Source organism: Hevea brasiliensis, chromosome 15 (genome assembly GCF_030052815.1).
Source record: "Hevea brasiliensis isolate MT/VB/25A 57/8 chromosome 15, ASM3005281v1, whole genome shotgun sequence".
NCBI lineage: Eukaryota > Viridiplantae > Streptophyta > Magnoliopsida > Malpighiales > Euphorbiaceae > Hevea > Hevea brasiliensis.
In genome coordinates, this window is record NC_079507.1 from 12,091,443 (window position 1) to 12,102,396 (window position 10,954).

Here is a 10,954-nt window from a genome sequence, read left to right on the forward strand (position 1 = left end):
TTATTAGCAATAGTTGCATACTATGATTACGAGATTTGGCAAATAGATGTCAAAATAGCTTTTCTCAATGGAAATATTGATGAAAACATTTTCGTAGAACAACCTAGGGGTTTTGAATCCCAAGATAGTTCCAAGGTATACAAGCTAAAACGATCCTTTTATGAGTTGAAACAAGCTTCGACAAGTTGGAACATCCATTTTGATGAAATCATTAAATCATTTGGTTTTATCAAAAATATGGATGAGCCATGTGTATATAAGAAGGTTAGTGAGAGTTCTGTCACTTTCCTTATTTTATATATTGATGACATTTTATTGATAGGCAATGACATAGGTATATTGACAACTGTCAAGGTATGGTTGTCAAATACATTCTCCATGAAAGACTTAGGGAGGCAACCTATATTCTTAGAATTCGCATCTATAGAGATAGAGCGAAAAGAATAATTAGTTTATTCCAAAGTCTATACTTGGAAAAGGTGTTAAAGAGGTTTAACATGCTTGATTCCAAGAGAGGATTGTTACCAGTAAGATATGGTATCCACCTTTCTAAAGAGATGCCTCCAAAAACATCAGAAGAAAGAGATAAAATGGCCAGGATTCCATATGCTTCAGCTATTGGAAGTTTAATATATGCAATGTTGTGCACTAGGTCAGATATCGCATATGCTATTAGTTTGAATAGCAGATTTCAATCCAATCCAGGTTTGGAATACTGAATAGCTGTCAAGAATATCCTTAAGTACTTGAGAAGAACTAAGGATTTATTCTTGATTTATGGAGGTGGAGACTTGCAATTGGATGGTTATACTGATTTTGATTTTCAATCAGATATCGATGATATAAAGTTTACATCTGGATTTGTGTTCATTTGTAATAGAGGTGCAGCTAGTTGGAAGAGTTCCAAACAGAGTACGACTGCTGATTCCACTACAGAGGCCGAGTACATTGCTGCATCAGATATTGCAAAAGAGGTTGTTTAGATAAAAAAAGGTCATGATAGAACTTGCAATAGTTCCTTTCATTGAGTCAGCAGTTCCTCTCTACTGTGATAATAAAGGAGCGGTCATACAGGCTAAGGAACCCCGGTCTCACTAAAAATCCAAACACAGAAAGGCGCTACCACATTATCAGAGAGATAGTTGGGTGAGGCGATGTAGCCATACAAAAAATAGCATCAACCAAAAATCCAGCTAATCCATTCACAAAGCCTATGTCACAAACTCAGTTAGACCAACATCTTGAGAAGATGGGTCTAAAATATTGTAATGAATGGCTCTAGTGCTAGTGGAAGATTGTTAGTAATATGCCTTAGAGCATATCATTTTGTATGTATCTTGTACATATTTTATTAATAAAAGGCAATTTAACTTTTCCGTTTACATAATATATTTATGTGTAATAGAAAAGGTCCATTAATATTTTGTTAGAAATTCTATTCTTAAATTGTTAAGAATATGAGTGACAATATTTCTAGCTCAAAGTATCATAAATCGATTCACAATCGAGGATACTTCACAAAGGATATGACTTATCCAAAAAGATTGTAATTATGTTTGTTCCCAAGGTATTTATATGAGATATAAATAAGATGGAGTGTTGAGTCTCATGCCACATAACAAACATGATAGGCACTTATACATGATAAGTAGGTCGAACCAGTGACGCTTATGACAAGCACATGGAGTTTACTCTTGTCAATGTATTATCATATATCATATCAGTGCATATAATCTTTAGACCTGAGATAACACAGTTATCTTGCATATAGGTGGTTTGAGTTTGATACTGCTTTCATACTTGTACTATGTATGGGTATATGGGTATGTGTTGGCTCATACTAGTTATATATGGAGATAGGTGTTGATCAAGATGGAATTTGTTATCCTAATTAAATAGGGATAAAATCCTATGTTCATTTAATTGTTCTTGATGTTATAAGTTCCTGGCCAGGACAGACAGATTTAGTCAGAAAATAGTTTTTGACAAGAAAATCTAATTAATCAAGAACTGAAATTAAAAGAGAACATAATATTCATAGCCAATGGGGTTTGACATTAACCATGACTCCAGCTCGAATTGGGATTTTATAACGGAGAGATTCTAGTGCATGGTAACATATGATTAAAGGTTCATTTAAGGTATTTCTTATTACTGATTGGGTGGCCATGGCATACTATGCTAGGTGTCAACCATGGTCTATGAGATGCCTGAAATGATTTAGAGAAATCATTTACGGTAAGAAAGAGTTCTAATGATATTAAGAGTTAATATCATTTCTCATTGCCAATAAGTAATGAGCCTAGTAAGTCACACATCTATACAAGCTAATCACCATTTCAAATGTGATTTAATTGATTAGTTAAAGAGTTAATTAATTAATTAAAGAGGTTTGGTTTGCAATAAGATTGCAAAGTCTCTAGCGTGACTTGAAACCAAATCTAGGTTATTGGATGTATAGTATAAATTAAATTTATATTTAATTTGATTAAATATGAATTTAATTATAAGAAATTAATTAATGGAGATTAATTGATTAATTAATTTATATTTGATATAAATTGATTTAAAGAGGAGAAATTATAATTTTGGATTGAGAACTGAAATTAAAAAAAAGTAAGGGCAAATTGGTCTTTTCACATGGTGACATGTGACACATGGCACCATATGATCTTACCACTTGTCTTCCTATGATGGAAGACCACATATCATGATTTTAATGGAGCTTGATACTTGGCTTCATAGGATTAAATCAAATAATAACAAGATGGAATCTTGTGATGACATGTGGCAAAGGAGTTAGTGTTTAACCTGAGTATATAAAGAAAAGTTATAAAGCAAAATCAGCCACTTACTCTTCCTCTCTTCATGTTGGACGACAACATGGAGTTCTCTTCTCCTCTTCAATTTCTCAATTGATTCAAAGGGAAAAACTTAGATTTCCTCTTGAATTAAATTTTTAGAAAGTATTTCTAACACCCAATACATTCATACAACCTTCATAAAGCATAAACCCCATCTCAAAATTGGTTGACAAGGTTTGAGAAGCCAATCTAGGGCCTGCCATTGCTACTTTGGTGTGTGCTTGTGGTGGACAAACTAGAGGAATAACATTTGAGGTCCTAAGAACATCCTAAGATTGCATCAATTGTCCATCAAAAGGTTAGTACCTAAAAATCCCTCTTTTAGTTAGGGTTTAATTGAATTAAATGTTAATTCATAATCTTTAATGGCAAATGAAATTTTAATGCATGCTAAATTGGGCATTGGAAATTGATTAGGTTCATAAGAAACTTAGTATGGTGCATGTAACCTTAGATGTAATTTTTGAAATTCAAGGTTCTAATGCCCAATAATCACACTTCCACTCCTTCATAACCTATGACCCTGTCATAGATCCAGACTTTTGCAAAAATAATCTTTTTCATTACCAAAATCTTATCAATGTCCTTTAGGTAATTAAGGACTCTCAGTCCATGTTCATACCAAAAGACCCATTCCTCACCTGCTTCATTCTAAATCCTTATGTGGAACTTTTCCATGAAGAAATTTGGTTTTTATGGTGCATGATAGTTTTATATGCAACAGGATTCAAAGTTCCTATTCTTGACCTTTACAATTTTCTTAGTGATGGAAAGAACTAAAGGTGGTTTGGCACTTCCTTGAATGGTTCTCCTGATTATCTTTGTAGAGAAATGATCTTAGAAAGATCATTGAAAATAATGATGTATGAAAAAAATCTCCTACATAAGCAAAAAAGGTTTATTCCCTATTCATCCTACACCATCCATTCTTTAGAAATGCTAAAGGAATGCTTTGGTCACAAAACTCCCATTATGAATGGAAGACCAATGCAATGTCCATAACAAATTCCTAGGAAATAACATCCATCAAAACTAAATTGCATTCCCATCTTTGTGAGATTAGTGGATTCAAACCCATCCACCATCCATTTATGTGCATGTCTTTTAGCCCAAAACCTCTAGAAGAACATCAAATAAAAATAACTAAAGAAGTATGTCTCTTGCTTGAATATACTCCCACAGTGCTCCAGCTTGATTACACCCACCCACTATGGTAAGATTCTTAAGATCTAAGGAGATAGAGCAGTAAGAAGCTATTACGACTGCTGGAAAGAACAAAGTAGTTCTAGAAAAAGAAAGTGGTCCTGGGTACAAGCACATGTATGGGTACATAGGCTCTGATGACTCAGATATGATAATTTCAATCTGAATCCTAGTCAGAATTCCTTTTAGCCGCCTTGGATTCCCTTGTCTAGTGCTCTCTCATCCAAGCCCTTGGATGCCTATCTAAATAAAATAAAGCTTGTCAGTTTACTTTATTTTGTCTATACTAAGTGTTGGTGTACTAGTTATATGCTTTATCACATGTAAATAGTGTAAAGGATCACAATGTCCTATCTATGTCATTGGTTGTCCTTCTCCTATATAAGAGAGTGTTGTCATATGATTTTCCCTAGAATCAAATAACTATTAGTTTTCTCTACTAAATGGCTTCATTCTAAACTTCCTTCTTTCCCTTAAAAATGTGAGACTATATCTTATTCATAAATTCCTCTATTAAAGCATTAGTATGCTCTGTACTTGCCTCTTTTAAGGATTTGTGTATCATAAAATACTAGTTCATCGGTCCATTGCTACGGTCCTTCTAATCTGGTTTTTATAACAATACAAAATGGCAACGCTTTGAGATTATTGAATAGCCATGGTGACTTGATGTTATTTCAGTACCGCATGAGTATTGTTTCGATTATCAGGTTAGAAGGCTCCCGACTAGCCACTGGTATCAAACTATTGTATATTTTTTTAATGAAAATTAATGGGGCTAGAGAAAAGTAAAATTTTATTGTCAAACCAATAATATTTTTTAATTTTATTTTTGAGTAGGATATTTTCAAAAAAGGGTACAAATTTTTTAATGTTTTTAAAACTGTTCGTAATAAATTTCTTATTTATAAAAACTTTTAGGATGTCTTTGAATTGAAAAATTCATATGCTAAATAGCATGATAATGAATGAATATCAGTTCAATATATAAATCTAAAAAAGCCTTAAAATCCATGCAATTAAAATTTTGGGCAGGTAACTAACTAGGTTTAGGATTTGAAAATTCGTATATATATTTTCTTGGAATGGTAAAATTGTTGAATTTAAACCATTTACGAGTATGAAACGTGCATATGACCTAAAATGGGTCTCACATGGAAGTCGTGTCCATCAACAGTCCATAGCAATGAAGACAATGGGATAGAAGACCCACTCATTTAGTAGGCATATTCCATATTTTGGACTTTTGAGTTTGTGTTTAATTTTCTAGAGTGGCAAATTATGTTGTAGAATCTATATATATAATTTATTTTACATATATTATTGGTCCCATATCTACAAGTTACATGAATGAATTGAATTTTTTTTTTTTTAAAAAAATTATATATCTTGATTGAAATTAAAATTTAAAATCTACCGACTAACTTTAATTCAGTGATATTTAAACCGTTTTCAAGACTATCAAATTTTGAATTCTTCCCGATCAAAACTAATTATACCAAAAAAAAATCTCATAATCTTAAAAATATAGACTCGAATAACATTAAATAAAAATTTATTGGTATCATTAATTAGTTTTTGCCTATAGTATACTAAATCAATGTTGGCTAATTATACAATATACTAATCGCACTAAAAAATAATACTCATTTAGACTCTGTTTGTTTAGGAGAAAATAATTTATATATAGAAAATATTTTCTATGTAAAATGTTTTCTAAAAAAATATTTTTTATGAAAATATTTTCCGTTGTTTAGTTATAATAATAGATTAATAGTATGTGTTTATATTATGTATATGTTTTTACATTTTAAAAAATTATCAAAGTTTAAAAAATATAAAATGACTTAATTTTCTTTTTGATTAGGAAAACATTTTTCGTTGACTCATTTTCTTGAGTAATCCAAATAGTAGAAAATATAAAAAATATTTATAGGAAAATATATTTCGTGAAATAAACGAAATCTTAGACACAAATTTTAATCTTTTTTCATGTTTGCAGAAAGTGAGACCCATGATTTTATATACAGCGATGTGCTCAGAGCACACAATAATTTCTCTCAATGTCCATGAAGGAAATATAACTACTATCATATACAATAATCTCTTTATATTAACATAATATCCATTCCATTAAAGAGAGCACTGTATGACAGATCAATATCATTAGTTTTTATCTTTTTGTTTCTGAAAAAGAAAAGAAAAGAAGAAAAAAAAAAAGCAGTATATCTAGGGAGGAGGGACCCATTGTGACTCATTGAAATGATTTGCTAAGAAATTTCTCCTTTGTTGTAGTCCATTCAATATGATCCCACGGGACGCTTCTACTTTCTGGCTATTCTCGGTAAAATTTAGAAATTTGAAGACAAAAATGATATTTCTAACACTGATTAGAAGACGAATGAACTTAAATTTATAAAATCTATCAATAAGATCGGTTTCCTCATTGATGTATATCATCTAGTTGCTCCAGTTCTTTTTTCTTAGTGACAAATGTGTTCCAGATGTGAATGGAGGCTGGAGCTGAAATCCTTGACCAGAAGTTTTGGCAGACATAAGAAAAGGATAGCAAAAGTAACGTATAGTAATAGTGCTTGCATTGGCATGTGTTGGGGTCTAATTTACTACAATAGGGACAAGTATGACAGATCACCTGGCAGGCAGCTGGCATGCTTACATGAGTAAATTTTGGACCTTATGCTCATTTTCCACGCAGCAGAAAAACTGTTGACGCATGAGTATCCCAATCCATAAAATATTAGTGGGTTTAAAAGTAGTAATAAATAGTGGAGGCTAAGGTCAGGAGGCCTTGTAATATACCAAAAGAAGAGAACCTTCACTCTGAGAACAAAAGCTGGATTTCTTGGACTGACTGTTTTATACACATCTTGCTTTTGCTGATTGAATAGCTTTAGCAAGTTCTGAATCATGGATTTAAACATCATAAGAACTGTTTTAAGATAAGGCTTCTATGTCCATAGTTTGTCTAGGTGTATGTGCCGAGGGCTAGGGACTCATGTTAATTGTCTTTCTTGAATTATCAGTTGTTATATTCTTTTTATCTTCTGGATTATCTGTAGGTTTAAATAATTTTGCATTTCAGGGACTATGACCTATAATGGCCTTGAGAGTTGCATTCAAAATAATCAATCTTATGAAAATGAAAGTGGCACAAGCCAAGGAGATAGGTGTATGAGTGACTCCAATGATGATAATGACTTGAGCTTTTCTTCTAGCAAAGATGCTTTTGGATCATTTTCTTCTAAATGGTTGACAATGAAGAAGGATGAACTCAGCTTGGATGATTGGGAGCTCTCAGAAAGTCCCCAACATTTTTATGTTAAAGCAAAACAACCTTATACTATTCAATTTTCGGATGTGGAGACAATGAATGAAAAATTTGCGAAGCTGTTATTAGGTGAAGATTTAGCAGGAGGTTGTAAAGGCCTCACTACTGCATTAGCATTATCCAATGCTATAACAAATCTTGCAGGTACAGTTGTTCTTTACAGCTTGTGTACATGTTCGTGTGATTTTTCATTTTAAGCTTCTGTTTCTTAATTAATGTTGATTGAATAGTTAAGCATGCCATTTAGTTTAGCTGGAGTTGTGCATACAAGTCAAAACTTGCTGCATAAAATATGTACAATTGCAAACTGAACTCCTGCTGATTGTTATTCATTATGCAAACAACTAAATCAATGTGCTTAATAAAATTGCAAGTTCACTTCTTCTTTGTTCTCTGAGCTCTTAAGACGTTTAAAATGGATTTGCAGCTTCAGTTTTTGGGGAACTGTGGAAATTAGAGCCATTGCCTGAACAAAGCAAGAACAAATGGTGAAAAGAAATGGATTGGTTGCTCTCTCCTACAAACTATATGGTTGAGTTGGTTCCTACAAAGCAAAATGGTGCCAATGGCAAGACCGTGGAGGTATTTTTTTCAGTTTTATTAGTTCAAGAAGAATGAAACTATATGGTTTGTTTAATTTTGTGATTTTTGTAGTTGATGTTGATATTGAAGCAGATAATGACTCCAAAAGCTCGTGCAGACATCCATGTGAATCTTCCAGCACTTCAGAAGTTGGACTCCATGCTTATTGTAGGTTCTCTCTTCATTCCTACGTTTCCAATTTATTCATTGGTGTATTATTCATATTCACTGCATTGAATTTCTCAATTATTTACGGGAGACACTGGATTTAATGGTGAACACTGAGCTTTGGTACACAGAAGTAGGCAGCCGAGCAGAAGGTGAGAGCAAAAGCAAAAAGCAGAGCAAGAGGTGGTGGCCACAAGTACCCAAAACTGGGCTTTCTGACTCAGACAGGAAGAAATTGCTCTATCAGAGTGTATTGGTCTATCAAGTCTTCAAGGCTGCTAAATCTATCAACGAAAATATATTGCTTGAAATGCCTGTACCAACCATTATCGGGGATGCACTACCAAAAGTAAGCTTGCTTTCAACACTGAAACGTTAGTATAATAGCTTTCCATAAATCTAAAAACATCTTGTTGCATTCGTTATAATCAAATCTGTACGTATTTACAGTCTGGAAAGGCAAACCTGGGCGAAGAATTGTATAAGATCTTGGCTGCAGATTCAAAAACAACTGAAGTAAAGCTCAGTTCTCTTAATTTAAAATCCGAACACGCTGCACTTGAGACCATCAACAAATTGGAAGCTGCCGTATTTGCATGGAAAGAGAAGGTTGCAGCACAAGTTAGTAGTAAATTCCCTGTTCGAACATCATGGTCCTTCATGTCAGAGTTTGACAAGATAGAGTCACTTTTAGACAGAGCAGAAACCCTTCTGCGGCAAGTCAAGGCTCGAAGATTTCTTGAAGCTAAAAAAATCCAATATGGAAGGGTGAGTTTGATAATTAAGTATTTATTATAAGCTGTAGGGTACGTTTCATATCATTGTTAGTCCACTGGATTCATGCATAACAATAAATTATGTGAGCATCCAAAAACAATGAGCAAGGTAGGCATACACATGATAGTAAAATCTTAAAATTCAGTGAAACCAGCCTGCAGATTCTCATACCTAGGTTAGACATCAAGAATAATAACACAAATGCATTTAACAATTAGATCATGCTTATAAGTAATCTATCGTGGTGCTGAACATGCCAACTTACTTTGAATCAATCTTTAGAGATCAGGAATTGAATCATATTAAACAGGAAAAAAAAAAAAAAAAAAAAAAGCACTATGCATGGCTCAAGGAACTAGTGGGTTAGCGACACAACTCCAATTTTGCATAGAAAATCAATCAAGTACTTCCATAATGGTTTTCCAAACTAAAATCACGTAATCATGTTAGCTATAGTGCTTGTTTTGAAGGAAGAACTTTTCCTCAGAATAAAATGTTCTTTATTAATGGCATTTGGTTTTGTTCGTACCACTATATATAAATTTATCTCTATTATATTAACATTGTGTACATTTAGCTATATTTGGAATAATTGTGAGTGTTAATTTCCTTAGGATGTTGGCCATTCAACTCTGGAGGCATACTCTCGAGTTCTTGGGAATTTGGCTCTCAACATATTGAGTAGGATATGGGACATTTTGCAGGAAGAAGCTTCAAGCAATCAAAATTCTCCTGCAACAATGTGTTGCTTCCCAGGAATAAAAGTATCACGAATTCTGGATTCTCCAGTTCATTTCCTTCACACACGACACACATTTCTCTGTCATATGAATAAGGTAGATGGGAAGTACCGTGAATCTGATGCTAGTTATTATTCTGATAAAGGATTCTCTTACAGTGAAGCCAAAGCAAGGTCAGTAAATGCAACACCAAGTAGAAGAATGGTATGGAGAATTGGCAGATAAGCTTGTATAAGCATGTCTCCAAGTAATTCACCATTATAAGAAAAGAGAGCTTTATGGCTTTATACGAGTGAAAGTATTTTTTGTTTTTTTACTATAAAGTTCAAGAGGTTTTTATATGGCAGCTTATGTAGATGATATTATCATATGATTAATGAAATATGAAGTGATTAATGTTGCCAGAATCTTGAAAGCCAACCAAAGTCAACCAACACCCAAACTGGTTGGCGAGGGTACCATTTCCTACTACTAGGGATAGCGATTGGTAAGGTATTACAACTATTGACTTGATAGAACCCTAACAAGATGAATTTAAATAGTATATAATAGAATTTGAGATAGTTTCGAATTTAAGAAATCATACCCATGACGAAATTGGGTTTTGCATGTTAGATTTGAGATAGTTTCGAGTTTAAGGAATCATACCCATTTATAGTAATATTTATAAATTTTTATTTATATTATATTTTAATAAATAGAATTTAAATATTTTATAAAATTATTAAATTTTTTAAATATAATTATTAATAAAAATATTTTTTTTAGATTATTAATTAAAATATATAAAATTAAACGAATTAAGGCATTTGTTAGATAATAATAATTTGGAATGATTCAGATAATTAAGGATAAATTTTGATTGAGTTTGAGATGAATTCAAATATTAAGAATATAAATTGAATTCCGATTCAAGTACAGTAATTTTACACCTTTCCATTGCCCCCTCTAAAACAACTAGAGACTAGAGAATTTTGAGTAATTATAAAGGGCTTGACCAAAAACCAAATGCAATTCTGGCTTGTGATAAAGGCAAAATTTTGGGGTTGGCTTGGAGAAGGGGAGTCCTTTGGATTTGTAATGGATTTGGGCTGTAGGTAAGCTTTATAGGGTATTTGGTTTAATTTATAAGTTAAACAAATCTACTTATGAGTATAAAGTTATTAGAAGATTAGTATTTTGTTTAATTTATAAATTGTAAAAAAACTTTTTAAAATAAGTTAAAAATAATAAGTAACAATATTTTACTTATAACTTGTCTACTTATTTTA

At 32.4% G+C, this 10,954-nt stretch overlaps 1 pseudogene; it reads left to right on the plus strand.

Moving 5' to 3' along the window:
* Positions 1-6,865: 6,865 nt before the first annotated feature.
* Positions 6,866-9,914, plus strand: LOC131173832 (rop guanine nucleotide exchange factor 14-like; annotated as a pseudogene).
* Positions 9,915-10,954: the final 1,040 nt, after the last annotated feature.